General features: G+C 42.1%; 1 protein-coding gene and 1 long non-coding RNA gene across 7 annotated transcripts in view; one reads left to right on the top strand and one right to left on the bottom strand.

Annotated features, from left to right (window-relative positions):
- The window catches only part of X11Lbeta, an 85,695-nt gene that overhangs the window by 5,629 nt on the left and 52,804 nt on the right, over positions 1-27,262 (top strand). The gene's annotated exons all lie outside the window — the stretch shown is intronic.
- Positions 38-10,214, bottom strand: LOC108120165 (uncharacterized). Of its 6 annotated transcripts, none has more exons than XR_011441812.1 (5): positions 10,044-10,214; positions 8,617-8,898; positions 1,162-2,227; positions 596-1,108; positions 38-540 (listed from the first exon to the last, which is right to left on the bottom strand). It is a non-coding gene; the product is annotated as an uncharacterized lncRNA (long non-coding RNA). The 6 variants fall into 6 exon arrangements; XR_011441813.1 differs by having other exon boundaries at positions 8,617-8,744; positions 10,044-10,212; XR_011441817.1 differs by having other exon boundaries at positions 1,162-1,214; positions 10,044-10,199.

Raw genomic sequence — 27,262 nt, 5'->3', positions numbered from 1 at the left:
CAGAGATACCTCCAGAGATTAAACACAAAAAAAAGTATTTAATCTATAACATTATAAAATATATTTAACAAAAACACATATTTCCAAGAGCTGGTTGTGTGTGAATGGTGTGGATGTCTTGGAAAGCTGCGTTTTCAGGCCAAGCTTATGTTTTCAACATTAAGTTGTGCACTTCAAGGGTCATAAAAGAATCATATCGTCCAAGTATTGTGTAGTGTAGTGTAGTACAGTATTATATTGAAGAATATCTATTTTTTTGCCAAAGTTAAAACGATTAGTGTAGTGTTGAGTGTAGTGTCTGTAAAACATACCAAGTTTTAAAACATTTAAAGTATTGTCCGTAAGAACAAAGTGTTTCGATAAAAAAGGTTAAACAGATTCCGAAATGTTTCCGATATGTACATTTAAACATAAACTTGCTGGTTCAACAGAAGCATAGACCCAGAAGCTTCCAGACTCTGGAAGAAGATCGTCTGGACCTTTGGGATGCTTCTTGCACTTCATTCCTGCATCATCCGCCAGCTGTGAACGTGGCGCCATCTATGAGTAGAGTTGCTATAAGCCTTTGCCTTCAAGGACAAATAAGAATGCTTACCTGCATCTGGTAGCTCGACCAGTGAGCTCAACGAAGACGATAAAGTTGAGAGGACCAGGACCAGGACTAGGATGCTCCACTGCTGCCAAGCACTGATCGTTGTCGAGACTGTTGCCAGTTGACCCCGCTTCGGGCATGGCCTATCTTTGTTTGTGAGTTTCTTCTGATTGGACGCTGCCGGGCTTGATGATGACTAAGGCTGTAGATCTGGCGTAGCTTGCTGTTTAGCTAACGCCCGAGCCCCCTTCTCGGGCCAGAGCCCGAGGCCCATTCTCTCCAGACATCATCCTTGGTGATGGTTACGGCCAAAGCTTGTGGGGTAACTGGCGACTAGTTGTTGAGTACCTAGTCTCTTCTCTCCAAACAGACCTAAGGCTATAGGTCAAGTCGTAGCTGATTGACTGACGCCCTGGCAGGAGTCTCTTCCCTCCAATCGGAAGCCTGATCCCGAGCAGAAGCCTCTTCCTTCTGGTGTAGTCCACGCTTTCTTCCTTCTTCCCTCACTGGTAGAGTCTGCAGAACATTCCTGCTCTAGATTGCAGACTTCAGACAGAGAGACTACTCACCTTTAATTCACCTTTTAATTCTCGTACATGTTTTTTAGGCACTTGTGCCCACACTGAATTTACAAAACGAATAAATTTTGATTGAATTTAAATTCAAAAAACAAAAAATAAATAAAATTCGATGCCTAGCTGTGCTAACTGGTAGCTGTGTGAACTGAGCTAGGCATCGAATGCGACTGACTGGAGTCTCGTTCTCGGTTTTCTGACACAAGTTGAGTTTGACAAGCACAGTCCATGGACTACTTGGTTAGGGAAATATTTGTGGAGAATATTAAACCCAAATACACAACAAATAACAAAAGAAACCAACTTCTCCTTCGCGGGGAGCTCAAGAGTTCGAATTTGAATTCGAAGCCAAAGTGCCCCTTTACGGTGGCTGCTAAAGGAGTCAAAGGATCAGCTACCTGAGCTTATTAATTGACCGCAACATCTGGCGAGCTGGACTTGAGTTTTCCTTGGTAATTGGTCCACTTGTTTGGCTGCTTTTTTCGACTCGACTCTGCGGGAAAAGCGCGCAAAAAGCGGGAGAGAACCCGAGAGGGAGCAGGATATCAAGGATGCAAAAATCTGGCTGGTCCTGTTGGGGGGGAACAATCGCTAACAATTTTCCAATTGCGTTTACGTTTTGGCTTAAAGACACAGACAGAAAAAGCGTGTGTTTTCGAAAAGAAACTGCAGATCGGCATATGGATGCTGTGATGTGGGTTGCGGAAAATGTTGCGCATACGCCCCGTGGGCCCATAGAGACACTCACACTGGCACAGCCATACACTTGCCACCTAGTTGCCTGTCCGTGTGTGTGCTTAACTAATATGCTATGAACGTCGCTTTGACACGTTGCAATTGTCGCCCGCCTAGTCGTTGTCCTGGCGGTCCTTGCTGGTCCTCCCAGTCCTGGCAGTCCTCCCAGTCCTTGATGTTCTTGTTCCTGTTCCTGTTCCTGTGGCAGTGTTGTTCTTATTGTTCGCTACACATTTGTATGGCGATTTCCACTCCCCAGGTTTCTTGAAAAGGAACGTATCCTTTTCTTCTTGTTGTTGCTGCTGTTACTGTTGTTGTTGGAGTCCTGGGAAGGAGCGTGTGTGTGTGTGTGGAGCAATAAATGTTTGCTGTGGCCAAATATGGGAAGCTAGAGCATTGTTCTCAACCAAAATGGTGAAAAAACAACAACCGACTAGCGGAGTGGAATGTGTGCATCCCGGGCACATGCTGCTGCACCGAAGTGGCACATACCCTCCAGGAGCCATTAGCTGCATGTGAGCATGTGTGTGCACCGGAAATTGCAACTGATTGTGGCGCCTCCCGGTTGCCTCATTATCTCGGGCTGCTTTTCTTGCCAAATCCTGTCGGTATTTTTGTGATTTTCGTTGTCGCTTCTCCTCTTAAAAATCAATTAAAATTGTCGCTTGAATTAATCCTTAAAATGTCCTTGTTGCGTTTGTGATCCGTGTGGCATTGAGCATTCAACTCGGCATTTTGAATGCGAATAAAAAAGCATGCTTAATTTCCATAAACCAGGCAACGGTTACGAGACTTGCCACACGTGCTCTGCACCTGCACCTGCACTTGCAACGCGTGTATCCTTCGTCCTGCGTGTGTGTCTGTGTTTTTATTTGTATTTATGTCTGTGTGTGCGACAGGTAAGTGAATTTATGTTGCACACACGCTATGCGAAACATGCCACTGCATTTGCCCATAAAAACGTGGCCCCGGCTACCCCGGGGGTCCGGAGCCGGAGTCGGAGCCGGAGCTGGAGCTGGAAACAGGAGCAGTGCCACAGGGCTGGCAACATTCTGGCACAACCTCACACATTGCACATCCTGGCATATCCTGGCCCCGGCTCAGGCCCAGGACTATGGTCACACAAAACTTTTAACTTTCACAACCCAAGCGAGCCGAAAAATATTATTTATTGAGGCGAGTTTTCCCTGCCTACCTGAGAGCGCTTTTATTGCTTTATTGTGTGTGTGTGAGTGTGCATCTGACTGACCCTGTGTCCTTTGTATCCTTTCGCATTCGTCCAGTTGCATTATCCCCCAATTCCAGTGCACTTTGGCCATTTGGTTTGCCATTTCGTTTGTTCATTTCGGCACTGGGAGGAACGGGATGTGGGTTTGGGGATATTTCGATGATTTCCAACACTACACCTTTCTTACTCTATAGCTCGTATTCGGTCTTTTAAGTTCAAGGAATCCTAACTCTGAGAACTGAGATCTGGCTTCTTAGAAAAGTCTGAAACTTTCTAGAATAGTGTATTTCACTTCATAACTTTATATTCTGATAGTTTTAAATATTTTTAATGTACTTATTCCCTATCCTTAAATATATGTTTAATACCATTAAGAACCCAAATATCTAGGTTTTTGGATTCATAATTCCAGTGCACCTTTTCAAGTTGCTCTTCCAGCTGCGTGCAACGCATATAAATCGTTCCAACCATGCCGGAGGTATGGGGCATGTTTGGTGTGTGTTTGTGTTTGTGCACCTTAGCCATGGCCACAATGTCCGCATGCAACTAAAACGGATGTGGATGTGGATGTGGATGAGGATGAGGACGCGGGGGTATTAAAGTTTATGCGACTTTGCAACTTTTGAAATTAGATAGAAATTGCAAGTTATCTGCCTCCTGAATCCTGCCTCCTGCCGCCCTTTTGGGGCAACAATTCCCAGCTTTAAATCAAGTTTCATCTTATATAGCCTTGTCTCTCGCTTATGATTTCCAATCAGTTCTGGCTGAGAGCCTTTTGGGCAAAAGTTTGTGGCTAAAATTACATTACACGGCCCAAAGTACAGCTCTTTGTTTCTGTATACTGACACACATACGTACTATATACTATACATATATCTCTTCCCTGACCCATACAAGTCATTGATTTTTTTTGTTTTCGGGGGCTCTCAATTGACTTGGTCTTCGATCCAATTTGCCGTCGTCCTTCAAGTCCTTCCGCCTACAGCCGTCTCTCTCAAATTACTTTTTATACAAAAACCCAAGAGAGAGAGAGAGAGAGAGGGACCGAACAAAATAATACATTGAAGCAAAAGTGTGGTGTGTTGTGGGGGTATTGTTTTTGTTTTTGCCTAGGCGGCGCTCAAGGATATCAAATTTTTAACCACGCGTCACACATGACAGGACACATACACTCTCAGGACAAAGGACAAACGAGTGGCTGGCTGCGGTGGGGAGCTGGGGATGATGTGACTCACAAACGGGTCCTGAAATCGAAACCAAACTACTACTCGTGCTATTGCCACCACCACCGCCAGGCACCGCCAGCGAGGCCTAAAACCTGCCACCTACCACCTGGCACCTGGCAGAATGTGCCGCGATTTGCGAGGATATCAAAGGATATAGCTGTTAAATCAAAGAACTTTCTCCTCAAAAAACTATATATTAATAAATATTTGCTCCCTTTGTCTTGTATGGTAGAACCCCCCTTGGCTTAAATAGCCTCTCCCCTGAAAGTCCTGCTTCGAATCCTCGGCTTTATTGCTTTCTTCACTTCACTTGCCACTCGGCTTTCTTAATTCCACCTCTTTTTTATGCGTTCCCCCTTTTTTGTGCCGAATGCTTTGCATACACGAGGGCGAGGATAACAGGTTCCAGGATCCAGGATCTTGGCCACAGAGTTCCGCCCCCTAGTGGTCGCTCTTTGTTTGCTCCTCCCGAGTTCAACCCTTTTTTTAATATTCCTGTTTTTTATTTCTTTTTTTTTGTTGTTGTTGTTGTTTATTGTGCATCTTGTGTGTGCGGGCGAGTGTTGGCTTTTTGTTTGCTTAATGTTTAGTTCTCACTTTCACGCAATGTTTTCATTAGAATGCCTCCGCAACAAAAAAAAAGAATAAATACAAAAAAAAAAGTAAACAGAAAAATCCTGGGAAAAGGGCTGTGTGTTTTTTTTTTTGGGTTGACTTTCGGGTTCAGCACCCGGCTGATGTTTTCATCTTGCCAACCGGTGTGGTTTAACTTTATTTTTTATGGTGAGCAGTGAGCACATGCCGAAAAGGATTCTTGGGCTAAGAAATACAGGCAGGAGACCCTTCCTCCAGCCCCTCCTCCAGCCCCTCCTCGCAGGAGAGCATCTGTCTTTGGCGGCTCTTTTGTTTATTTTACTTTAGCACATTTTAGAAACAATAAAGCAAAACTTTCGAGGCTCTTTGTGTCCTGTCCTGGGCCGATGCTCATCCTGAGCCGAGGCCTGTATCCTGTAGACCTTCCCACCGGCAGCGCTGCAAGCTGGCCGTAAAAAGCGAATTACGCCGACAAGGCGAACACAAGGCGAAAGTTCTGCCTCAAACAGGATAGTCCTTTTCGTCCTTTTTTGTTTCCTTTCCAAATTATGAGCAGCGCAACAGAGACAGCGTGTGCTCTTCCCATTTTTGTTTGTCGTGTTTTTTTTTTTGTTTTTGTGATATTTATGCGTCTTCTTTTCTTTTTATTTTCAGCAATTTTCGTTTATTGATTTTTCCCTCCAGCCCAGCCAGCCATCCATCCGCTCAGCCAGCCCTGAAAACACACACATTTTCATTGAACTTTAGTCACAGATATACCCTTACTGACAAAAAAGGGGGCTTAGAGTGGGGTTCAGAGGCCAGATTCCCGGGGAAAATGAGTTTTCTCAAGTTATCAAATTTATTTTGTATTGAATTTCGTAACAATGATCGTTTCTGGCCATTAAATATGTTTGGGAAAGACCACCGTAATGGATAAGTTACTTAATGATAGTAACTGGGTGAAATAGGTTTCTAAATAGGGCTTAATAAGTAGGACCTTTAAAAAGACGAAAAAGAAGGTACTAGTTCCACATTTTCCATAAAAAAGGTAGTCTGTCCACAAAACGAAAGCTTAGAGTGAAGCAGTGTTGACTAACATGCCTGTTGTTAACCCTTGAGCGGTTATCAGGGTTTAACTTCGTCCTCTTATTGTCCTCCAAATGTTGTCTATATGTTGACCTATTGCTTCTATAATTTAATTGGAAATTAGTTTAAATTTTAAATTCATTATTGGCTGTTTTTGTACTGGTAACTGCTGCAATATTTTTAACACATTAGAGGTTAAATATATTTTAAAATATGTACCTATGTTAAATCACTTGATGCTTTACAACACTGGAGCCACTGTGTGAGTGAGGGTTATGGTTAATAACCTGTTGCGGTTAACCATCCTCGCCCACTAAGCCAAATAAGCAATTTCAAAGCCACAATGTCGGGAAATAGGCCGAGAAGCCAAAGCTACTGTAGGAGCTACTTAAGAGTTAACTAGGAAGACTTTTGAACTTTAAAAGGTTTTGAATATTTAATAGAAAAGAAGAATAAAGACAAACACTCGCTTAAAAATTCAATTAAGAACCCTAAACCTTACTTCACACATTTGAAATGATTTGCAAATATTTTCCAGAAGCCTTCAGATTTCTGTTTGATTTTCATCATAGTTCCGATTATTCAGGGGCTGAGTAGACCCAGCTACTGCTAACCACAGCAATGAAAGTAAAATTTGAACATTAGATATTCCATTTCGCAAAAAAAAAAACAAAAAAGTATTCAATTGGCAATCAAAAAGGCAGTCAAGAGTCCTGAAATCCAAAAATCCGAAAATCAAAAACTCAATTGCTTGGGAATCGGGGGAAATGGGAGGAAAAAAAGGAAAGTTTTCTATCTCTGGCCATGGATATGGCTATGGCTATGGCTATAACTGTGTGTGTGCTTTGTGTTCTAGGCCAATAAATCATTCAGTGGATTGTATTCCCACACGAAATGCCATTACATGATTGATTCGCACAAGCACACTCTCACACTCCCACACACCCACACAAATGCATTTGTAGAGTTGCCTAGTTGCAGATATGAATGCAGATTCCGTTACAGATACAGTTACAGGATACAGTATCAGATTGTGCTACAGATACCGTTACTGATACAAGGCTAGTACTTCCGCAACGATATCCTGTGTATCGGTGTCGATTTGGTTGCAAAATTTAATTGCATTGTCGGCTAAAGGAATGATTTGGAATATTTCTGGACAAGGTGGACAAATTCAATTGAGCTTTGCACTTTTGCCCTTCGACCTCGTTTTTTAATTGCTCAAGTGCCATCTGCCATCTGGCATCTGGTCTCTGGTATCTGGTATCTGGCATTCGAATGATGTATTGGCCAGATATCCTGTCTGGGGCACAAATGGGCACAAAAATTCGATATAATTTTGCTGCAGGACTATTTCAAATGCGCAAAATGCAAACAGAAATTGCACACAGCCCGCCCCCGCCCCAGCTTTCAGAAAATTCTGGCATTTTTGGGTCAGCGAGGAGGGTTACTTCGGTAGGGCGGATGGGGGGCTTTGGGTCAACATTCGAACTGGGACTGAGACGCTGAAGGGGACTGGGGCTCGGGCTTTTCATTTTCGTTATGGAAATTGCTGAGGATATTCTGGCATATATGTACAAATATTTTACTTTTTTTTTGGGGTTTGAAAATTTTAAAGAAGATTTAATCGATTTATTTCTGCCAACGATTGCAAAACGCGCATCGATGCCCTCGAATGTTCGAATGGATGGCTGGATGGATGCCCGTCCGTTTCCATATCGCTCATAATATGTTCTCATTTGCGCTAAGAGGGATTTGTAGCCTTTGCCATCCTGTAGTCCTGTACCTCCTCCTCTTCATGCCTTTCAGCCATATCCTTATGCGAGTTTATTGAATCAGAGGCACACAAAAAAAATGTTTACAGAGAGAGAGAAATTAAAATTATTATCAGTGATTGATTTTTAAAACAGAACCTAACTTAAAAGGCTAACAATTTCAAAAAAATATCATTTCTAGCACATTTTTACTAAAGACATTTAATTTTTTCTCGGTGCCTATGCGGCGTATACGCAATGGATTGTATTTGAGGCCCCGGGAAGCCCAAAAACTGAACCAGCCGAATAATCCTCCTTTTTTCCCTTTCTCTGCATCCTTTTCTCTACCTCCCTCTCTTTCTGTTTATCTTTGTGCCATCTCTTTCACTCTGTAGTCTGTGCTCTGCTCTGTGTGTGTGCTAGTGTTTTGTGTTTAATTTTGTGAAATGTTTGCCTGGTTTTCAAACTCCCAACGTTTGCCTAATTTTACCGTAACTTTCCAAAGGCCCCACTTACAGACTCCCCTCTCTTTCTTTCTCTCTATCTGTCTCCCTTTCTCTGCTGTCCAGCTTTCTCTTTCACTCTAGTGCTGTAGCTCTTAGTGTGGCGCAAAGTGTATTCACTTTTTTTTTTCGAAGCTTTCGCTTAGAAGTTGATGAGATGTTTATTATGTATATTGTTGTTGTTGTTGTTGTTGTTGTTTGGGCTAAAATCCCCAGGACCTTTTCATTCCATTTTATATGTAAATTTTCGATATCAAACAGGTGAGATACACACACACGCACACACACAACACACACTGGGGTAGGTAATAAATTAGAATAAGTTATTTTTCCCTGCTTACCGGATATCAATAGCCCAGTGGACGTTGAGAGTTGCCTGGGAAGGTCCTCGGGAAAGGGAAGCCCAGCATTAGCCAAAACTTATTTTGAAAAGGCTCCTGCCAGGATAACGTTCTTGCTCCTTTGGCTCCTTTATTTTGGAAATGAAAAAGTTCACGTTTTCGTTTTGTTTTTCTCGAAAAGTTTCTTCTAATTGAGTATTTAACTAAATATTTAATCTTCAAAGGGTTTCTCTTTGATTTTTAATTAGTTTTTAGTTATCGGGGGTATCGGGTATCGTTTAGCTATGATACGACATTGTGAGGTTAGTTTTAGGTTAGTTGGTGGTGAATAGCACAGCTCCACAAAAAAAAAAAAAAAAAAAAATTCAGAGATCAGACCATACCTCCTATATGGATTTGGGGTCGCTGAATCCGAATCCGTGGTCAGTTGGTCGCCATCACGTCAGGTTTTCGAGAAAATAACGGTTGAATAGTCGAAAAACGCCGTTTTTGGCCATTTTTGAAAAATCGTACCGCAAAATTCTGATGTCTTACAAACCTAATTCAAAATGGAAATGAAAGGCTGATTTGTGATCTTTAAAACGAGCTCCATGCCAAATTTTTCGCATGCACCGTTAGGACAGTGGGTGCGTTTATATGTAGGCATCTTAGCAAAAAATGTATGCCGAACGCAAAAATTTCAAAATTCAGCATATTCAAATAAAACATGGTACCCGGGGGTTTTTGGGGTCGCTGAATCCGAATCTGAGGTCAGTTTGACGCCATCACGTCAAACTTTGAGGTTATGAGGTTTGAGGTTTTTTTGAGGTTATGAAGAAACTTGACGTGATGGCGTCAAACTGACCTCAGATTCGGATTCAGCGACCCCAAAAACCCCCGGGTACCATGTTTTATTTGAATATGCTAAATTTTGAAATTTTTGTGTTCGGCATACATTTTTTGCTAAGATGCCTACATATAAACGCACCCCCTGTCCTAACGGTGCAAGCGAAAAATTTGTCATGGAGCTCGTTTTAAAGATCACAAATCAGCCTTTCATTTCCATTTTGAATTAGGTTTGTAACACACCAGAATTTTGCTGTACGATTTTTCGAAAATGGCCAAAAACGGCGTTTTTCGACTATTCAACCGTTATTTTCTCGAAAACCTGACGTGATGGCGACCAACTGACCACGGATTCGGATTCAGCGACCCCAAATCCATATAGGAGGTATGGTCTGATCTCTGAATTTTTTTTTTTTTTTTTTTTTGTGGAGCTGTGTAGTTATTGAAGTAGATCCTTGTGGACTTTAATTCTGGCTGTTTGGGTGTTCCGGGTCTTGTAAAGCTACGATATTAGGCTAGCTGAAGGTATATTGTTAGTATTAATAGTTATCTCTATTATTATTAATATTAGTATCAAAGTATTTTATACTCATCTGGAGTACCTGATTAGCTCGTTTAGCTGTGATATTAGGCTATGAGGTTAGACCTAGGCCTCCGTTTTTAAGCCTATTAAGTAGACCTCGCCAAGAGCTACTTGCCAGTTCTTTATTACCTGAAAAACTGCAAAACTGGCTATTATAGAGTCAGCTGCTCTTGGCCACTTCCCGAGCAGTTAATTCATTCGGGGACCAGACCCGCAGAGAGATGGCGAGAGAGAGAGTGGCAGCGAGCCGTGTCCAGTTTGTTTCGTTTCGCATAATGCGCTGCCAGTTTAAATAGCTTCGTTTGCATCAAAGGGGAAAGGTCAAAGGGGCGTGCAGGGATGGGTGTAATGGAGGAGGTGGTAGCCCCCCCTGGAGCAGTGTAAATTTAATTCTATTCCAAATAAATTTCAGTGCAGAAAACAGAAATAAAAAAAAAATAAAATTAGAATAGGGACTAACCTCCGCGAAACCTGAACTGGGACCTGGAGAATGGAGTACTCTTCTCCAGCGGATGGATGATGATGATGATGATGAGATGGAGGAGGAGGAGGAGAAGCAGGATGGATGCAGGATGAGAAAGCTGGAGCAGGGGGCGGCCAAATTTATTTAACCTGCGGGCGCAGAGCGCATATTTGAATTTATTTGCATGGCCCTGGCAGGGGGTAAGGTACAGGGCTCGGAGTATGTCCTGGCCGCTGTGGCACTGAAGTAATGCCAAAAAGTGCGCAAGCAAAAAACGCAAATTGTGACGACAACGACGACGACGCTGAGGGGCGGGGAGGGGGTGGGGAGGGGAGGTTCGGAAAACTTTTGCACAAAGTTGTTGCAAGTTGTTTGTATGCGCCGCTTTCCCCTCAACTATACAGCTACTTTGAAGCTCCCACCCCCTCCGGAGGGCGATGGAAGGACACGCCCACACAATTTCCACACCACTCCCTATCCCCCCCCGAAATAAGCCGCGCGTCGTTTGACACATGCAGCGCCACCTGGCGGCCGTCGCCATGAATTTGAATGTACCGAAGGAGATACAGGATATAACGGAAATGCTATACAGGAGAGAGGGACTAAGGGGGTGGCAAGGTGGCAAGGATAAAGGCAAAAGGACAGGCACAAACTGGTAACTGTAAACTTTGCCCTCTGGCCCCGAAAAACAGAGGCCATCTCGCGGGCGATGGGGGGCGTATACGTAATGTCATTTCGGTGTAGCATACTTTTGTGCGACATTTAAATTCATTATACTCCGCAGAAGAGGAGCCAGAGCGGGCAAGTCTTACGCAATTCCATCCCCAGAGACGGGCCATAGCCTGGGCCTGTAGATCAAAGTTAGTCTTGGCCACAAGGATCCTGGCCAGGCAGGGATCAGTTGAAAATTGAGTCAAAACCATCAAAGTAAATGGCCGAAAACCAACTTTGAAGCAGGAAAATTGAAGAATATATTATTTAGAAAAAGTTTAAAACAAAACATTTTATATTTCTTAAAGAACCATATTTCTTGTTGAAATTTCCACCTTTTTCTTGCAGTTCATCTGATGAGGCAACTATTTTCCATTTATAGCCAAAGGATAAGCGACCACGCCCCTCGTCCCGTGCCGTCCTGGCCCAAAAGCCGGCCCCTTTAGTTTTTGAGAGGATTCCACTCGGAAGCTTTGGCCTGAAGTTCTCTTCAAACTTTGCGTCCGGCATAATTTCGGCGAGGCATTTAAATTCATTTTAGCGAGCGGAAAGTCCGAAAAACGTCTATAGATGCGAAAAAATATGCCAAATTAGCTTGGATATAAATAGGGATGCAGGGGGGGGTCTTACCTGTGGGAGGCGAAGGATAGAGAGGAGGAGTAAGGTCCTAATTAGCTCAACTGATTTCCACTGTGTGTGTGTATGAGTCTGTGTCTTCATTAGAATGCAACTGTTTGCCAGGCTCTTGACAGGACTAAGTCCTGCCTTCTCTCATCCTTCCAACATCTAGGATGTCTATGTCTATGTGTCTGTGTGTGTGTGTATTTGTGACCCATTTCTCCGCCAGCTGTCGGCTCATTAATGAGTTTTTGTTGGCCAACTTTTTCCCGGCTCTTGCCTTTGATTTCTTCTCCGCTGTCTTCACAATTAGCTAAGCTTCTGTCTCACTTTCGACTGCTTAGCCAAAGTCGACAACATGACAACTATCCCCGTCCCTCTCTCCCAGCTCTTGTCTTGTCTCTTTCTAATTTTGTTCTTGTTTTTCCTTCCATATCGCCGTGTCGGCGCATAAATCAGCAGCAAGCCGATGTAAAGGCAACTTGCAACATACTACACAGTGCAGTGCATAATGAATGCCTAACGGCTTACTCGAGTCAGGTGCCCCTCTCTCTGTCTCTGTCTCTGCCTCAGCCTCTCTCTTTTACTCACTAGCCACCCGTCTCAGTCGCACTTACTCTGTTAAAAAGTACATCCTCATGGGGTTACAAGGGATTATGCTGGGATTGAGGTGCATTTTGATTGATTGAAGCCAACTGATGTGAAGTGAAGTAAAGGCGCCTCCAAGGGATCTCGAGCACACACACACACACACCTGAGAGATTGCTTATTAAAAGCTCATGCCACCAGGTGGCAGGTTGCAGGTTAAAGGATACAGCCACCAGGTTGCAGGTTACCAGGCTGTAGCACTCAATAATTGATGGAGTAACCGCGCTCCAATCACATCGAGCACCTACTGATCCAAAGGGCTGCTCACTTTGACTCCGACTCCCCCATACAACTATGTATCTCGCTAATTGACACAGTAATCGCCTGACTCGCTGAACTGGATTCTTTTCCCCCATTCAGGCCAGATTAATTCAAGCCCTCTTGCAGGTCTATAATGAGAAAGTAATTGGAACAGTCGAGGACTTGCCTTAAATATAATTTCAAGAGCAAAACTTTTGCTTTAAACATTAACTCACAGGGGGCTTACTTTCTGTACTGCTGGTCTATATCTCAGCTGTTTTTCACTTTATCATTGAGGAAAATCCCTAGAACGTTTCTGCTATTCCGCTTGAGTATCGGATGAGAATTGGGGAAGATATAGCCATCACGGTGGACCCTATAGGGGAAAACCACATTTTCAAGGGACTCCATCGAAAAATGGACAAATAATCGAAAAAATATTTTGTCTCCGGATTTTGATGCAGAACGGTGGAGAATCGATCCACAAATCGTTTAAGGTACTTGGCTTAAGAATCGGATGAGAATTGGGGAAGATATAGCCATCACGGTGGACCCCATAGGGGAAAACCACATTTTCAAGGGACCCCATCGAAAAATGGACAAAAAATCGAAAAAATATTTTGTCTTCGGATTTTGATGCAGAACGGTGGAGAATCGATTCACAAATCGTTTAAGGTACTTGGCTTAAGAATCGGATGAGAATTGGGGAAGATATAGCCATCACGGTGGACCCCATAGGGGAAAACCACATTTTCAAGGGACCCCATCGAAAAATGGACAAAAAATCGAAAAAATATTTTGTCTTCGGATTTTGATGCAGAACGGTGGAGAATCGATCCACAAATCGTTTAAGGTACTTGGCTTAAGAATCGGATGAGAATTGGGGAAGATATAGCCATCACGGTGGACCCCATAGGGGAAAACCACATTTTCAAGGGACCCCATCGAAAAATGGACAAAAAATCGAAAAAATATTTTGTCTCCGGATTTTGGTGCAGAACGGTGGAGAATCGATCCACAAATCGTTTAAGGTACTTGGCTTAAGAATCGGATGAGAATTGGGGAAGATATAGCCATCACGGTGGACCCTATAGGGGAAAACCACATTTTCAAGGGACCCCATCGAAAAATGGACAAAAAATCGAAAAAAAATATTTTGTCTTCGGATTTTGATGCAGAACGGTGGAGAATCGATCCACAAATCGTTTAAGGTACTTGGCTTAAGAATCGGATGAGAATTGGGGAAGATATAGCCATCACGGTGGACCCCATAGGGGAAAACCACATTTTCAAGGGACCCCATCGAAAAATGGACAAAAAATCGAAAAAATATTTTGTCTCCGGATTTTGGTGCAGAACGGTGGAGAATCGATCCACAAATCGTTTAAGGTACTTGGCTTAAGAATCGGATGAGAATTGGGGAAGATATAGCCATCACGGTGGACCCCATAGGGGAAAACCAAATTTTCAAGGGACCCCATCGAAAAATGGACAAAAAATCGAAAAAATATTTTGTCTCCGGATTTTGATGCAGAACGGTGGAGAATCGATCCACAAATCGTTTAAGGTACTTGGCTTAAGAATCGGATGAGAATTGGGGAAGATATAGCCATCACGGTGGACCACATAGGGTAAAACCACATTTTCAAGGGACCCCATCGAAAAATGGACAAAAAATCGAAAAAATATGTTGTCTCTGGATTTTGATGCAGAACGGTGGAGAATCGATCCACAAATCGTTTAAGGTACTTGGCTTAAGAATCGGATGAGAATTGGGGAAGATATAGCCATCACGGTGGACCCCATAGGGGAAAACCACATTTTCAAGGGACCCCATCGAAAAATGGACAAAAAATCGAAAAAATATTTTGTCTTCGGATTTTGATGCAGAACGGTGGAGAATCGATCCACAAATCGTTTAAGGTACTTGGCTTAAGAATCGGATGAGAATTGGGGAAGATATAGCCATAACGGTGGACCCCATAGGGGAAAACCACATTTTCAAGGGACCCCATCGAAAAATGGACAAAAAATCGAAAAAATATTTTTTCTTCGGATTTTGATGCAGAACGGTGGAGAATCGATCCACAAATCGTTTAAGGTACTTGGCTTAAGAATCGGATGAGAATTGGGGAAGATATAGCCATCACGGTGGACCCCATAGGGGAAAACCACATTTTCAAGGGACCCCATCGAAAAATGGACAAAAAATCGAAAAAATATTTTGTCTCCGGATTTTGGTGCAGAACGGTGGAGAATCGATCCACAAATCGTTTAAGGTACTTGGCTTAAGAATCGGATGAGAATTGGGGAAGATATAGCCATCACGGTGGACCCTATAGGGGAAAACCACATTTTCAAGGGACCCCATCGAAAAATGGACAAAAAATCGAAAAAAAATATTTTGTCTTCGGATTTTGATGCAGAACGGTGGAGAATCGATCCACAAATCGTTTAAGGTACTTGGCTTAAGAATCGGATGAGAATTGGGGAAGATATAGCCATCACGGTGGACCCCATAGGGGAAAACCACATTTTCAAGGGACCCCATCGAAAAATGGACAAAAAATCGAAAAAATATTTTGTCTTCGGATTTTGATGCAGAACGGTGGAGAATCGATCCACAAATCGTTTAAGGTACTTGGCTTAAGAATCGGATGAGAATTGGGGAAGATATAGCCATCACGGTGGACCCCATAGGGGAAAACCAAATTTTCAAGGGACCCAATCGAAAAATGGACAAAAAATCGAAAAAATATTTTGTCTCTGGATTTTGATGCAGAACGGTGGAGAACCGATCCACAAATCGTTTAAGGTACTTGGCTTAAGAATCGGATGAGAATTGGGGAAGATATAGCCATCACGGTGGACCCCATAAGGGAAAACCACATTTTCAAGGGACCCCATCGAAAAATGGAGAAAAAATCGAAAAAATATTTTGTCTTCGGATTTTGATGCAGAACGGTGGAGAATCGATCCACAAATCGTTTAAGGTACTTGGCTTAAGAATCGGATGAGAATTGGGGAAGATATAGCCATAACGGTGGACCCCATAGGGGAAAACCACATTTTCAAGGGACCCCATCGAAAAATGGACAAAAAATCGAAAAAATATTTTGTCTTCGGATTTTGATGCAGCACGGTGGAGAATCGATCCGCAAATCGTTTAAGGTACTTGGCTTAAGAATCGGATGAGAATTGGGGAAGATATAGCCATCACGGTGGACCCCATAGGGGAAAACCACATTTTCAAGGGACCCCATCGAAAAATGGACAAAAAATCGAAAAAATATTTTGTCTCCGGATTTTGATGCAGAACGGTGGAGAATCGATCCACAAATCGTTTAAGGTACTTGGCTTAAGAATCGGATGAGAATTGGGGAAGATATAGCCATCACGGTGGACCCCATAGGGGAAAACCACATTTTCGAGGAATCCTATCGTGAAAAATGTATTTTAAATGGGGCTCCGGTTGCAGGACTCTAGCAGGACGGGAACCATATGACAGTCTGTTTGTGTGGCGCCCAACAGAAAACCATAAAGGCCCCAGTTGGAAACTCATATGCTGGCTTCCCCTGCAAGTCATACAATTTTCTAAATGCCAAACAAATGAACTTTGTTTTAATGTTTCATTTTATATTTTTGGTTTTCATATCTCTCGTGATGGTTCGGTTTTTTTGTGTCTATCTGGCATGGCCATGATCTTTTTGCTTTTTGAGTTTTTAGGTGGGGTTTTTTGTGAAAAGTTTTTGGTTCAGAAACTGTCTCGTTACCGCACCGTACCGCCATAAAATGGCTTGTGGCGTGCCTCAGAGCTGGAAAAACCCTTGCCTACATTTCAACATTTCAACGCACACGCATACAGAGTTGTCAACAAGCATTGACATTAATTAAAGCCCAGTGTTGCATGCGACAGTAGTGTAGCAGCGGCACTAGCAACTTGCAACAGTTGCCCCGCTGTTGCATATGAGAGCAAGCTAGCGAGGTCCTGCGGCGGCTTCAGTTAACCATTAGACTTTAATTACTATGCTAAAATCCACGCTTGTCTGCCGCACCACAAAGCCCCAACAGCCCCAACAGCTCAACGGCAGTGGGGCAGCAACAAAAGTACAAAAACTGCTAGTTGCACGCCCCATTCCTCCTTGTATGGGGATGTGTATGCTTTCTCTTCTGCTTGTTGCCCTCGAAGTATGCTTTAAAATTGCATTTCACATTTTGTAATTCGCATTTCAGCAGCCATCGTCCTGCCACTGCCACTGCCACTGACACAACGGACACTAACCCTCTTAGCCCTCTTGGCTCTAGTTGGCTCTTGCCTCACGACATGGCCCTCTGCTTTTGTCCAAAAATATAATGTTAACCCATCCTGATGGCTTGATTCCCACAATTTCCCATTCTGCCTAAATGTTTTGGCCTTTTGATTGATTGATTTTCCCCCAAAATTGCTAATTGCATTTCGTTTTCTGACTTTCTCTCTGATTCCCTTCGACTGCAATGACTTGTTAACTCGTCTTTGTTTCTGGCTAATTGGCAAAACAAACAGCTTTGAATTAATTCACTTATAATGCTGCTAGTTAGGCTTGATTTAATTGAAAAATTGTTTCAAAATTAATTGATTGCTCCTGATAATTGTGATGGATTTTGGGCTTTCAAGTGTGTAATTGCTTGATTTTCTTACAAGTGAGCTTTGGAATTTATTTAAAATTAATGAATATGTGATGGTTTGTGGCTTAAAGTGCTTACAAATGTCTTCAAAATGAGAAATAATAAGCTTAAATCAAGAAAATCCTTAAGATAGTTGATAGTTGGTAATAGTTGGAGCTTAAAACTTCATTTCTATCTTTTTATTAATATTTCCCTTACCCAAATCCTAATTAAAAGCTCAAACATTTAATTTCAAAACTCATTTATAATAACCTCAATAAAATGTCACCCTTTTTTTATATTTTAATCATAGTTTTTCTATAAAATCTTAAAAAGCATAGAAGAAACCTTGATAATGGCATTGTGTAACCCAGATGGCGCCACAAAAAGTAGCAAGCTGCGTAGTTGGCCTGTGCTTCCTCCTTCCTGTGCTACAGCCATCTTGTTCAGAGCCCTCTTTCTGGTTATGGCTATACCCCCTTGTAACCCCTTCAAATTTTCCACCTTTTTCGCTCTTGATTATCATAATTAAACAATTTAGTTTCAAGTGTTGGCCTCCCATTTGTTGCACTTTGCTCTGTTCGCCCCAAGTGCTACCAACAACAACAACAACAACAATAGCTATTGCAACTGCATTGTTCATGTAGTTGGCAGTTGTTGTGGCTTTTGTTGTTGCCACTGCTGTTTCCACTGCTGCTGTTGTTGTTTCCTGTTCTTTGTTGCAAGCAGTTCTTAAATGTAAATTACGCGCTTTGTTGACTTTGCCCCTGCAGCATAGTGTGGCAAGTACAGAGAGAGAAAGAGAGAGCTCCTGAATGAGGTAAGCAGAGCACACATTATAGCTTCCTCTGCTCTCATGCCTCCAGCCTCTAGCCTCTCTCCTGTTTCTGGGGGTCCTGTAATTGTGGCCAGCTTTGAGTTGAGAATTTACTTTGGGGGGCCGCCGTCTCCATCTCGGTCTCCTTCTCGGAGTGTGCGTGTTTTCGAGATTGCTGTCAAAATGTTGTAGGCCCACACCCCTAGCATTAGCCCACCCGACCTATAACCCCTGGGCGCAGGGTCCAAGACCTCTCCGCCCTCCCCATTGTGATTGTCAGTTTTTGGACAACGTCTCTGTTTGTCTGGCAAGTGAAATTTTGTTTGACGTTGCTCGATTATGCATGGGAAGTGGGTTGCTCTACATGCTCTTGTGTTGGTATTTCTTTTTGGTATTTGATGGTATTTATTGGTATTGCTGTGTGTGTGTGTGTTTGTTTTTGACCTTGCTGGGGTTAGTTTGTGCGATTGATTTTGGTAGGCTCTTCATGTAGCCTCGTTTTGGGGGGCCTTGTTGCCACGTGCAAGACACAACGCCGAATACATAACGTGCTTTTTGGGCAACACACTGCGTATACGTAATATCCGTTGGGGGAATAGTTATGTAAATCACTCCTATCGAGATTCCTCCACGGTCGTCCTTCTAATTCCTTACGGGCATCATTTACTCGCTCTCATAAACAAATTGCAGGTCTCCGTCCAGCTCTCTGTTATTGTTTTCATTTCCTGTAACAACTTTTATCCATTTTCTACTCTTTTTTATTCAATTTCCTCGTCGTCCTGCTGCCTCTCCCCCTCCCCCTCTTTGTCATATTCAGTTTCTTGAGTCAACATCCTGGCTGTAATTAAATGCACTTTCAAATCAATTAGTAAAGTCCTTGCTGGGACTTTTTCTTATTTCTTCTGCAATTTATTTTCTCGGAGATGTTCCTCTACTTTTTATACCCGGTACTTGTTGTATTAGTGCCCAAATACTTGGAAAGATACCTAAAAAGAGTGCATGTATGGATATAAAGAAAACTGAGTATCATACTCGTAAATTATTTTAAAAATCCTGAAGAAATGGACAAGACTAGTACTGGGTACACCATTCAGTGAAGAAACTCTATATGGTAGAGGACTATGAGCTCTATGGATACCTTCTCTTTTCTTTTAATTTTCCCTTCATTTAAATTGCTTTCTTTGTGAATACAAAAAAATAAATGAGAAAATAAAGGAACAATAATTGAGAAAGAGCCTGCTTCTAGCTATTTAATTCGCATTTTTGTTCGCTGTTGTGTTTACACTTTTCTTACTCCATTTTCCTGGCCACATTTCGCAGTTTTCTTGCTCACAGCACTCCGAGGTCTTTCTCGAATTTTCTCAAGCATTTTCCGCAGAAGCTCGTCTTGAAGTTTTCGCCTTTTCTCTCCCTTCTTCTTTTTTTTGCCCACTCGGGGTCTTGTTTCTTGTAGTTAATGTTCCGGGAGGAGGACGACACACCGTCAGGTAACCTCCTGACACATTGGCCTTCGAGGCTCCTGTTGTCACTCTGCCTGCCGGTCCCCCTCCCCTTTCGCTGTCACCTTTGACCTAACCACCCCCCACCCTCCGTCCTGCCCCGGGTAGCTGCCATTTGTTTGCCGTTATCATTTGATACGCTACGCTACTAGCCGTGGCAAGCCCCCCCTCCCTTTATACTTTACCACTATTGCCTAGTTTCCGGCACGTTTGGCCCGACAATTTTCCCATTTCTGCCTTTTGCTCTCTTGCTTTTTAATTTGTTTTAATGAACTTTCAAGCAACGTATTCCATTCCAACGTAGCGCTGGGGAGGAGGCAGTACCCCACTCCGCCCCAGGTCGCCCCTCCTTGTTGCAATATGCTTGCTCACTTGTATAATTACAGGCGCCATTGCATGTGAAGCTGTAGCTGGAGCTGCTTCCCCCCTTTTTATTTTTTTGGTCTACGTCTCTTGTTTCTGGTCCTGGGCCTGAAGTGCGTCGCTTTCATTAATTTTAATGAGTTTTAAAAGTTGTTGCCATTTTTTTGCCACACTGCACGCGCAGTGTTTCCACCCTTTTGGCTTTTTCATACCCAGACTACGATTCCTTTTTTTCTATTTTATTTATTTTTTATTCGAATTCTTTCTTATAGTTTTTATGGCAATGTGTGTGAGTTGACAACGAGTCAGCTTTATCTATTGAAAGCGAGTGTACAGGCGAGTCACAGATACTCAGCTGCAGATACAATGACATTTATTTCTATTTGCAGTTTCTCCGCAATTCCTAGAAATCTTCCAAAACAAAAAAGAAAAGCAGAGTCTGTTGAGAACATTGCGTATGCCGCCTGCTGTGTGTATAGTTTACGCTTAAATAACTCACAGCTGTGCATAATTCAAAGCTAAAGCTTTTCCATTCCCCATTCCCCCCCACTCCCTATTTCGAAAGTGTTAAGTTTTGCATTTAAATCCGACAAGTTGTCCCCAAAAATAGAACCGAAAGCATAAAACACTTCACAAACACTGAATGGAGGAAAGAGCCTGAAAAGGATATGCTACAGAATGGATACGGGACTTATCCGGGTTAAGTGCACTGCCAGCCCCGGGGCTGGAGCAACTAAAGATTTGGGCAATTATATTCCTGTCAGGACTCTCTGATTCCTCAACGAAATACTTCAATTTCATTCCAGCAGTCCCAATGCCAGCCAGCTCTTCTCTCGACAAATAAGATTATTCCTTCTCTTTGTTGTCCTGTCGGTTGTTTATTCATTTTATTTAATTTCTTTCCCTCCATCATATTTTTTCTTTCCACTCGTCGAGGGCTGAGTGACCAACATCAACAGCCAAAATGGAAATCAAACCAGAAAGCCAAACATTTGCCAAGCTGTCGTGTTACTAAGTGCGTTAAAACAGCTCCAGGGGGGGAGAGTTAAGGGAATGGGAGATAGTGGAAGTACACTGGCAGAAAACCGGGGGGAAATAGTTTAACTTGAGCTTGAGCTCTTCAAACAGTTTCCAAACCAAACTTTTGAGTTTTCCAACATAAAATTATTCAAGTATTTTCTTTCTCTATTATATTTTGAATATACCTGGTTTTTTCGAGTGCAGAAGCTCTCTATGATTTTGCATTCGTCACCGCGAACATTAGACCAAATATTTTCCTCCAGTTTTTCCTCAAAGCCCCCTCTCTTCATGGTTCTTTGGCCCAGTCTTTCTTTCTTCCCCCTCACTCTCCCCACTTTGGTTATTTTGCTGTGTCTCTATCGCCATCTTTGCGTTTATTTGCCTCGTTTTCGTAGGCTTCTTGTCGGGAGTGTCCTTTGTCCTTTTGTCCAACTGCTTGTGGCGTTTTCGCAATTTGATTTATGTGTTGCCCCCAAAACATTCATTAAGATATAATCATAACGCATATAAGGCGCAAACACTCACACTCTCCAGCCGACACAGACACAAAATCAGGATGAAAACAGAGTGCTCTGTAGTATAAACATAAATATGTATATTTTGTATAAATATACAAGTATAGGTCTCTATCTCATATATCATAGAATGTCCTTGCTGTCTCTCGATGTGTATATGTATGTGTGTAGGTCCTCTGCCACACTTCCTTTGAGGCAGTTTTGCTGTTTTTGTGGCTTCATCAGTTGCGCAAACACATCTTTGCAAATTTTGTAGACACATTTTTCGGTCATAAGATTTCATTAGATCCACATGACCAGAAGCTATAATGAGGTTGTGCGCCATCTGTTGTTGGCCAACAACAAATCAGGCTAATGGCTCTGATTGTTTCAGATAGGTTTTTGGAAAGTGGGAGAACGACCTCATAGGTAAGGCTGTTGGGCTCTGACTGTAAGGATCTTGAAAAGCTATTTTCTAGGGTTTCTGGTAGCCTTCTACAATAATATTTATAAAATATTCATAATAAAACTTAATATTAAACAAAAAACTGTTAGCTTTTGCTCTTTTTATGAAAGTTTACTTAGAGTCTCCATCAAAAGTCACTCCCACTCAGTTGATTCTTTCGGTTGCTCATTCTAATTTTAATTTCCTGTCTAACCCAACCTGCTGACAAATGCAAAATAATTAGAAATTTTCCCAACAGAAATATATACATATATTAAATAGGATATATGTATATGGGAATTGTGTGTCTGTGAATGGAAAGTTGAGTGAAAAGAAGAGTTTGTTTTGCGTGTTTTTTGGCGAGGGAGTGAGAGACCCATTTGCATGGCTTCCAACCAAATAAACAAATCATATACAATACAGTTTGTTACTGGGAGGGTATCTGGGTATATATAGACTCTTATATGGCATATCTATTGTTTTAAAGGATATTATGCTAGTCAGAGTTTCAATTTCCATTTTTATATTTGTTCAAGATAAGCTGCTTGAATATCTTTCTCTACATGTCTATGTTTATATCTAAAACTAAATATGAATATCCCTCTAGAAACCTATATCTGGCATGACATTTTATCTTTTTCCATTTTTCTAATTCAACTAATCGAAATGCATTTTCCTTTTTCTCTTTTCAGGTGAGTGTCTGGAATTTAATATTTATGTACATTTCTCTATATATATATGTATATGTATACCTGAAAGATAATGGTAAGGTATATGTTATCTACCCTCAGCTCAGCTCTACACTCGTGTGTTTGTTTTTGAAGCCAAAAAGGAAAATGGTTATACGGTTGTATGGTTTAAAATTTATGTACTTGCTTGGGTCTTTCTTGGAAAAACCAAAAGCTCCTTTTGCTTTTCTTCTCCTATTTTTAAATAGGAGTGGCTCGGGTTGGAAAAACACTGGCTGTGCTATGCCAATATTATTCCTCGACCCCCCCTTTCTCCGACTTTGACTTGCCTTGGATTTTCTCCTGCACTTTGTCTTTGGCTTTTCTCTGCTCGATTTTTCGGTCAGTGGCAATTGGCCGCCGACATCCGGATTCCGGACGGAAATTTCAACCATCCTCTCCACCCAGTCTACCCCACTCATCTCTCCCGCTGGCCGTATAATTTTCCGGCTGTTTTCACGTTGCAGGGAAACTCGGAAAATTTCGCGCGCGCGGGCGGTCATGAAAATGAATGTCGTATTTATTTTATTTTATTTTTTTTTTAACCCCAACATTGCCTTTTTTCGGCTGGGTTCTCTGTGCTAATTTCTGCTCCAGTTTTTTTTTGGGTAGTGGGGCGTGGGGCGTGGAGCGTGGGGCGGTGGAAATAATGCAGAATGAGCCACCAAAGCCGCTTATTAAATATAATTCACATGGCACCGCACCGAAAAGTCCTCAAACACAACAATGGTCGCAAAGAGAAACCGCAACGAGTTAATTAAGTAGTGACTCCAAACAATCGAAATTAAGTATAGAGGAGTGTCAGGTTAAATGGGTAAGCTCCACCATGGAGACAGGGGCTTGGAGTCTGGAGTTCTGGAGACTGGAGACTAGGGGTCTGGGGTTCTGGAGTCGGGAGCTTTTATTCTCAATCTGCAATGAAGCGAAACCACAACAGCCAAGAATCTGTCGAGACCGAAAATAGCATTTTCGAATTGAGGAAATCGCAATGGTATTGCGTGGCTCAATGCCGCGTAATTTGTGCACTAAAAAAAATGTATTTTTATAAAAAAGAGGGTTTTTATAGAAAATGCAAGATGAAGTTTAAGAATAATAAGACTAATAAGGCCAAGTCTTGTAGATGTGGCTTTAAAGTCTCAGTTTTGCTTAAAAATTATTTCTGAAAAAACTTTCTTGAGTTTGAGGTAGTTTTCCAATAGATTCTTGTGGCTATCAATTTTTATGAAAAATTACCTTGAACCTTGCAAAATGTTAATTTTACTCTAAAATTCCTATCCCAATATTTGGAAAGGGTTTTTTAAGAGTTTAAGAACTCCACTTGGAAATTAAATAAAAATCCAAGGCACTGCATTTTTTATAAGATTCCTGGCGACTGGCAAGCCATAACCCTGCCTTTAAGGTCCTGCCACTGCAACCCACTTTACACTTTAGCTGGCCAGCTGGAATCCTTTTATTTTTCTTATATTCTCTTCTATTTTTATTCTTTTTGGTTTTTTTTGGTTTTTGTTTCCAGTGAAGCCCGAAATGCATGTGCATGTGCCAAAGGGCTGGCCGGCCGAGGGAAGTGCGGTGGTGGTGGCGTGGTGGGTACGTGCCACTGCGGGGCACATGGCAAGCGCAGTCATTGCGGCTAAAGCGGTTTCTGCGGTCTCCGGCAGCCGCAAGGCAGGGTAGCCTCGTCTCCTTCCCGCCAACCCAATGCCACCGGCTTAGCCATCTCTCTCCCACTCGCCGCAAACTGCTTATGGTCGTCGCCTTTGGCGTCGCCTGACGCTGCATTGATAAAGCCCCGCCACACCCCTACCCCCCAAGTAGTGTGGGGCGGTGGCGAGGCATGTGGCATGCACCAGTGTCTGTAAAACAGTCGTAGTTACAGTTACAGTTGCCGAAACACGAGCACCCCTCCTCCAGCTCGATGGCGAATTTAACAAGATTTCCGCAGTTTCGCCAAAGGGACAACAAATTTGATTACATTTATCCTGCGGCCAGGATTCAGAGGGGGGGTCTCCACTTGCCGCCACAAAAATGCAGTTATGGCTTCGATTTGGTATGAAATAAAAGATTATACAAGTCTCAAGGGGAGTCTAATAGGAAAGGGATATTGAAAGAGTGTAAGATTTAATAATTTTGATTATTGTTTTTATAATTTTAGCCTTAGTTACTCTGATAAAACAGATTTATTAGAAATAAAGTAAGAAAAGAAGTAAGGAAAATAAACAAGAAATATTTTATGAATATTAGAAGTATCTGTCCTTCACAAGTATTTATCTTTTCTATCTTCATGGTATTGACAGGTCCTTTAAATACTAAAATGAAAGACTCAAAAAGTTCCTTTTTTTTAAGAAAAAAGTATTCATTTCTTCAACAATATCCTTCTGTCTTTTAAAGAAAAATCTCTCTTTTTTAAGTCCTTAATTCTTTGTATGACTTTTAGCCATTTACTCGTATGCTTTTTATCCCTATTTTTCCTCCCATTCGAGAATCATTTTCTCTTCGCCCCCAGTTGGTATTTCGCTTTTATTTTTTTGTTTTCAGCCAGATACAGATTTTGGGGAAAAAGGGCAAAGAAAAAGGAGTTTTCCTCCAGCTTTCCTGCCACTTGACTCCCCTATAGCTCCTCCACTTACCCACCTCATGTGGCATGTTTATGTGTCCCTCTTGTTGTTGTTTTTATTCCATTAGATCATTTGAAATTCTATGCCAAGCAGTTGCTTCATGTGTATGTAATTTTTTTTTGCCATTTTTCCCCTTTTATTTGCATATAATATATGTATGTGTGTGTGAGTTTGGGGGTGTACTTCTAAGGACGTGTGTATGTTTGCATGCTAGTCCTAGTGTGGCATGTGGAAATTGTAACAATTCTTGAACAAAAATGCAGAAATGTTTTGTGTTTTGTGTTGCAAGCACTTTCGGCTTACAAGGCCCGGTTCGAGACGGGTTTTGTAAGTTATTAGGGCCCCCAAAAGTAGGCAATGCATGCGCCCTTACCTGCCTGGGTTTATGATGCAATTGCTGGAGCTTTTTTATGGAGTTTTCTACCCATTTGATAGCCCTCGGGTTGGCATACCTTTTAGTTTTCTTTTTTTTTAGCTTCCGGTTGTAAAAACAAAAGGTTCTTAAATTTCAATCACTTTTTTATGCGATTTTGATGACTTACTAATGGAAATTTATGAATATTTTGTTAGCTTATGGGTGTTGGGATTAAATTAAATAAATTTCAATAACCTAGTTGTAGCCTAGCTTAGTGGCTTTACCTCTTTTTATTATTTATTTTCATAACAATTAATTAAATATTTATTGCTTCTTCAATTGCAATTAAAATTCAAGTAATTCGGTGCAATTAACATTCCAAACTTTACATAAATTCGCCATAAATAGCATCTTTTTCCACCTGCCTCATAATTATTGGCATAATTATTACTCTCTTCTGTGGTTTTGGCGTTTCGTTTTAATCTTATTAGTAATTAATTGAGCGCTTAGATTGGCATTTCAAGCGTAAAGCTTTTTGCCATTTAATTGTTATAATTTTTGTTCAATTCCATAAATTATAAATCATTAGTGGGGGGCTACTCCCAATCGATTTCTGTGGAATCGAGCAATTTCATGTCCCTCCCATCTATGGCATTAATTATTTCATTTTTGTGGCTTTCGTCTAATGAAATTGCAATAATAAACAATTGGCACAGTTTGCGAGCCGCTGCAATGACCTCACAACTGTTATCGTTTCCCCGGATATGGCTGGCAGGGTAGGAGGCGGTTGGGGCATTAATCTTTATGCTTTCTGGCCAATGGAGGTGTGGAGGGGGGGGGACGACAGTCGTAAAAACCAACTAACGACGGTCGTCGGGCTACGGGTGGCAGTTTTGTGTTCCAGCCAGGATCCATAAACCCGCCTCGCCAGGTTGCCGGAGCACCTCCGCCTCCAACGTTTCGCTGGGTCCTACTCCCATTCAGGGAGTATTGAATATAAACAAATTTTAAAAAATATATGCAATTATGTAACTTTACGTGAGATAATAATGGTGTGTGCAGCGCATAATACCCTGTACTCATATTTAAAAATTCTTATTAAAGCCCAGGGTACATCCTCTGGTTGATCCCTTATTTTGGCCAGGACCTTTTCGGGCTATTTGCCTCCGAGGCAGAAGCGAGGAGGAAACGGCAAAAAGACAAATAAAAAATTTTGCGCTTTGCTGCTCGCTTTGCGTTTGGCATCTGTCAAAATGGCAGGGAGGTTGGGGGCACAACGGTGGTGGTGCTGTGGGAGTGGGTGGCGTTGTCTGGGGGTGGTGGCTTGATGGGTGCCTTTTCTGTCACGCAAACGTTTGAGCGGCAAATGACGATGTCGTTTGGCTTTCTCCCCACTCCCCCCCGCCTACTTGCCACACCATCCCCTTACCACCCCGCGGACGTTGTCTGTTTATAAACGAGTTTTGCATTAAAATTTACAACAAAAACAAGAAGAGCAACAATGGCAGCCAAACGCACACTAAAAATGGAGACATCAACCGGGAGAGGTGTGTGAGTGTGTCTATCTGTGTGGGTTTG

The sequence above is a fragment of the Drosophila bipectinata genome, chromosome XL (genome assembly GCF_030179905.1).
Source record: "Drosophila bipectinata strain 14024-0381.07 chromosome XL, DbipHiC1v2, whole genome shotgun sequence".
Classification (NCBI taxonomy): domain Eukaryota; kingdom Metazoa; phylum Arthropoda; class Insecta; order Diptera; family Drosophilidae; genus Drosophila; species Drosophila bipectinata.
Note: the sequence above shows the minus strand (reverse complement) of the source record. Positions and strands in the feature narration are given on the sequence as shown.